Below are 6000 nucleotides of genomic sequence, written 5' to 3' on the forward strand. Positions count from 1 at the left end.
CCAGGGAAGGAGAGTCCACCACCTTCCAAGGGAGTCCATCCTGTTGCCGAACATAAAGTTATTCCTAAAGTTAAGTCAGAATCTCCTTGTCATTTGAATCCGTTCGTTTGGGTCCTACCCTCCGGAGCAGGGGAAAACAAGCTCACTCCATCTTCTATGAGATGTCTCTTTCGATGTCTAAGGTTTGTGTTCTCAAATCGGCTTGAAGCTGGTTTGCGCCGGGGGGGGGGCACACACCAAAACACAGTGTGGATCATGGGTAGGCAAACTATGGCCCAGGGGCCAGATCCGGCCCAATCGCCTTCTAAATCCAGCCCACTTATGGGCTGGGAATCAATGGGTTTTACATGAGTAGAATGTGTCCTTTCATTTAAAATGCATCTCTGGGTTATTTGTGGAGCATAGGAATTCATTCTTTTTTCTCCCCCCCCCCAAATATAGTCTGGCCCCCCACAAGGTCTGAGCGACAGTAGATCGGCCCCCTGCTGAAAAAGTTTGCTAACCCCTGGTGTGGATTGTGGTGTGAAAGCAGATTCAAATGGGAGAGTGCTGGAGGAGGAGTAATGTGTACCCAGTGGCCTTAGTCATGCTAATAGTAGAACCACTAAAATTAGGGTTGTCATATGTCCTCTTTTCCCAGGACAAATCCTCTTTTCATGGGTAGATTCGTCATAGTGATCCATAGTGAACAGCAGAAGTCGGCAAATGTGCTCTCTTTTTTGCTCTTCAAAATATGGTGACCCTATTACTAAGTCCTATTGAGTGTGATGGATCTACTGAACATTAGTCTGGATCCAGTCCATTCTTACAAAAAAAAATAAAAAATAAAGCACCAGTCCTTTATTTTGAGTTCTCAGCAGGGCTAAGAAAGTTCCCTGCCTCTTTCAACCAGTCTGGTGGTAGAGACATTACTTCCAGAATGAAGCAAAACAAGCAACACCAAAATAAAAGAAATCGGAGAAAGAAGTTCATTGGTGGGGTGGGGGTGGATAAAAGAGTTATTATAATTTTTTTTTATCCCGCCCTCCATCAGAAACTATCAGAGGAGGCCAGTCATAGTCAATTAACTCAACAAATAACCCCAGATGAATAGACAACAATATTCCAGTGAAATCTTACAAACCACCCAGACCCCAGCAAGTCCAGACAGCTGACATTTGGGAGGTTTTTTTTTTTGACTGGCGTATGTTGCTGACCTTATCAAGCCTCCTCAGACGGGAATTTTCTCAAAGCGGAAGCAGGCAAATGACAAGATTTCTTTGTTGCTTTCTCTGAGCCAAGAGAAGTTGGAAAGGGCAGAGGGAGGACAGAAACAGGGTTCTTCATGGCATGAATATATGCCTATATCTATGAAGAATCTCCATTAAAAAAATTTTTTTTTAATGGGTTGGATGCTCTAGGACAGGTTCAGGGGAACTTGTTCAACAGGTTAATCAAGGCTCCCTTTTAACTGATCAGATTTGCACCCGGGGTGATTGTCTCTCTTTCCTGGATGGAAGTCCCCTTTGCACTCACATCCAGACTGTTGAGGTTCTGCCAACACCAGAAGGCATGCCACTGAGACAGCATAACCACTTCTTGTTGGAAGGTATCTGAGACTTCCGCACTGAAGAAGCAAACCAGACTTGGGTCCAGTCATGGCCTGGATAGTGACTTTATGGGAATCTCATTCACGCTGCCTTGAATTCCACAAAGGAAACCCAGAAATGGGTCTACAAGATATGTAATCACCTACATCGCTACAGATATGGATGTTGTGACTGTGTTTCCTTCTTCATACTTTGAGAAGGTGATCTTGCTGTGGATGGTTGCTTCTGTACAACCCTAAAAACACAAGAAGAGCCTGTTCCTGGATCAGGCCACTGGCCCATCTAGTCCAGCATCCATTTCTCACAGTCGCCAACCAGGTGGGCGTGGGAAGCCCACAAGCAGGATTCAAGCACCAGAGGACTCCCCCTTCCTGAAGCTTCCATCAACTGGTATCCAGAAGCATTGCTGTCTCTGACTGTGGACGCAGACCATAGCCATTGTTCATTATGCATTAATGTGATGGCCTGGGAATCTGATTCAGAGGCTGAACCGGAGGAATCCCAGCCTGCACAGGAGTCCCCGCCTCCAGGGCCAGCTGAACTGGGGCAGGGCCTTGATTCTGAAGCGCCTGCACCTGTGCCGGATCCTCAGGAGCAGGCACCAGGTGAATCCACTCTGGCTCCAGAGGTGGTTGAGGACTCAGTGCCTACAGGTGAGTCTCCCCCTGGGCCCAGTAACCCTTCGGCCTCTCCTGAACTGCAGAGGCTCAGGGCAGAGAGGCGAAGGAAACTGGTTTCTCCCAGGAGGAGTGCTCGCCTTAAGGCCAGGAGAGGCGGGTCTCCTGGGGGCCGGGACCGCCCCTGGCCTCAGAGAAGATAAAGGCCAGTCAGCCCGGTCCCAGGTTGCGGGAGCAACGTCGTTGTTGAGTACCTGTTCCTGCCCGGACCCAGACCTGACCCTCCAGTGTTCCTGTCCCTGCCCGGCTTCCTGCTTCGGACCTCGCCCCGCTCCTTGTGAACTGTTTCCAGGCTAGTGACCCAGGACCGGACTTTGACTACGCCAACGGTAACCTTCCCCCCGGGACCAGCACAATTAATTTTGATTTTGCAACCTTGGGAAGAGTTTGCTAGAACAGCCACTGGCAAGTTTCTCTACCTGCTTTGTCCCACCCCCTACTAGGGGGGGAAGGTATAGTTTGTGGCTCTTTTGTACTTTATTCTTGGGCATTGTTTACATGTTTATTGACATGAGATGTTTGTTTGCCCTATTGATATTGTTATTGTTTAGTCGTGTCCGACTCTTCGTGGCCCCCTGGACCAGAGCACGCCAGGCACTCCTGTCTTCCACTGCCTCCCGCAGTTTGGTCAAACTCATGCTGGTAGCTTCGAGAACACTGTCCCACCATCTCGTCCTCTGTCGTCCCCTTCTCCTTGTGCCCTCCATCTTTCCCAACATCAGGGTCTTTTCCAGGGAGTCTTCTCTTCTCATGAGGTGGCCAAAGTATTGGAGCCTTAGCTTCAAGATCTGTCCTTAGCGTGGCTTTTTGCTGTGGCTCTGTTTTGCAATTGTTCGTGCATTATCTTGGAATGTCGTTATATTTTATGCTGTGTGTTGTTCTGGGCCACTTCAAACATGGCTCGGCCACAGGGAAGCGGCATGCGAATAAACTCACCATGCCGATGACCATTTTTACTTTATTCCAAGACCGTCACCATTTTTAAAATTTATTTTTTGGTTTTGGTTTTGGCAATGCCAAGACACCTGTTTTACCAGTCCCAGAGGTCGGTGTTGCCCCTGGGGATCTCCAAAGCACTGCCTGGCACACAGTGGAGACTGGAGAGAGAGGAATATCGTTTTGCTCTGTCCTTGTTTTTATGAGGAGTGAGGAAGGCAGGCAGCAGGCAGGGGAGAACAGAAGTTCTGCTTCATTTGGCCTCTAATAAGATTAGTGTCTGTTCTGCCGATCAGGTGACCAGGAGCTGTCTGTCTCTCTGTGTGTGTACAGAGAGCTGCACACATGTGGTGCACTAGGGTTTCCTGGCTCCTACTTCTCCTTATATGGTGTGAAGCTTAAGGAAGCTGCCGATTGGCTGGTCCAGCAGACACCCCAGAGGTAGCAAGAAAGGGGGTGACAAGAAGGAAAGAAGAGAGAGGGAGCAATCAAGGGTCTTGAATGGCAGATGACAAGGAATCTGGGTGCATCACATGCTCTGGAAAAAACAACAACAACCGAAAATGTGTCAAGCAAATTGCAGCTGTTTATAGAGAGCCTCCCCACCATTGCCACTCTCAGCAGGGCTGCACACTGGCTGTTTCTGATGCCAGTAAGGAAAGTGAGCCAAATCCAAACTGCTCTGCACCAGGTCCCCCTCACCACCACCATCTCCACCTCCCCCTTTCCTAAATGTGACGGTACTGTGGATGTCGTACAATGAACCACCGCCGGAATGTCCGCCGTATCTCTGCCGCACTGCCGGGTGCCTCCGTTACATAATGGAATAAAATGCAACCCGTTGTTAGCAAATCAAAAACGATGGAGCCCTGCGAAGACACAATGCAAGCGTCTCCTACCAGGAACGGCTGTCTCTTGTCACGCCGATGAGGCGGCCGAGGCTGTGGGGAGGTTTATCAATGCTCTTGGCGGAGAGAGTTGAGAGAGCGTTGCCAGAGGCAAACACATACGTGTGGTGCTGTCCCATTGTTGGCCCGCTGTTAGGGCGCCGCACTCGGCGCTGCAGAATGCACATTTCCAAGGTGATGGAGGCAGAATGACATTCATGACACCCAGGACGGCTGGCAAAACGTTCAAGCAGCTGGGGTGACTGCCCTATAAGGAAAAGCTGCAACTTTTTGAGAAAAGGCACGAAAGAGGAGACCTTCTCATACAAAACTACGATTCGTGGAAGCTGAATGTTGGAAGATAAAAAGAAGCCCTTCTTCACTCAGCGCATTGTTAAACTATGGAACTCCCTCCCACAAGAGGCAGTGGTGATTTTGAATACCAGTTTTGGGAAACCAGAGGAGGAGAGAGTTTCCCCGTGTTCAGATCCTGATTGCTGGTTTCCCATTGGGGCATCTGAACGGCAACTGTGATAACAGGATGCTGAACCAGTTGAGAGAGCCAGGCTCTGTTTATGTTTGCACTGTAGCAAGGGACACAGGTGGCACTGTGGGTTAAACCACAGAGCTTAGGGCTTGCCGATCAGAAGGTCAGCGGTTTGAACCCCCACGATGGGACGGGGTGAGCTCACAACCTCCCTAGGGCAGGGGTCTGCAACCTTTAAGACAAAAAGAGCCACTTGGACGCGTTTCTGAAGAAAAAAAACTGGGAGCCGCAAAACTCGTCATTATAAAAATAACTTTTTTGTCACTTTTTTATTATTTCTTTGTTTGACCCCTCAGAATTACTCCTCCTCATAGAAATAAACGTTAAATTAACAAGTTACCTTTTTGTGTGTGTGTGTTCTTCACTCCCCTTCAAAACAGTGACCAGCGTACATGCCCCTTACAATGTAGCGGGTGGGCGGGTGGGAAGGTGACGTCGGGACGGTGCGTGACTAACGCACGCACCGCCCCCATGTGACGTCACAGCCAGTACAGCACCCGCCACAGTGGGGAGTGTCGGGGCACACAATGCGCCTCCTCCCCTCGCTAGTATCTGCCCCGGAGCTGCGGCAAAGGTGTAAAAGAGCCACATGCGGCTCCGGAGCCGCGGGTTGCAGACCCCTGCCCTAGGGAGACCGTTCCTCTGTCGATCAACTCTTACTGTCAGAAAGTTTTTCCTGAGGTTTAGTCAGAATCTCCTTTCTTGTAACTTGAAGCCACGGAGCAGGAGAAAACAAGTTTGTTCCCTCTTCCGTGTGACAGCCCTTGAGATATTTGAAGATGGTTAAAGGTAAAGGGACGCAGGTGGCGTTGTGGTCTAAACCACAGAGCCTAGGGCTTGCTGATCGGAAGGTCGGCGGCTCAAATCCCCGCGACGGGGTGAGCTCCCATTGCTGTGTCCCAGCTCCTGCCAACCTAGCAGTTTGAAGGCATGTCAAAGTGCAAGTAGATAAATAGGTACCGCTCCAGTAGGAAGATAAATGGCGTTTCCATGCGCTGCTCTGGTTCGCCAGAAGTGGCTTAGTCATGCTGGCCACATGACCTGGAAGCTGTACGCCGGCTCCCTCGGCCAATAAAGCGAGATGAGCACCGCAACCCCAGAGTCATTCGTGACTGGACCTAATGGTCAGGGGTCCCTTTACCTTTAGTGCACTGTAGCACTAAAACTCACAAGCATCCAATGAAGCTGGATGTTGCGAGACCCAGGATGGGCAAAAGAAAGATGGGAGTGTACCAAGTATTCTTTAAATGCTTCCACACATTTTAAGAAAATGTGGTTCTAGATTGCGCTGGAACCTTTTGCCTCCATATGCTAGATTTCTACCTGCAGATGTGTGTGCTTAATGGAAAATATTTCAAGGATGT

The sequence above is a fragment of the Podarcis filfolensis genome (genome assembly GCF_964270895.1).
Source record: "Podarcis filfolensis genome assembly, chromosome: 16".
Taxonomy (NCBI): domain Eukaryota; kingdom Metazoa; phylum Chordata; class Lepidosauria; order Squamata; family Lacertidae; genus Podarcis; species Podarcis filfolensis.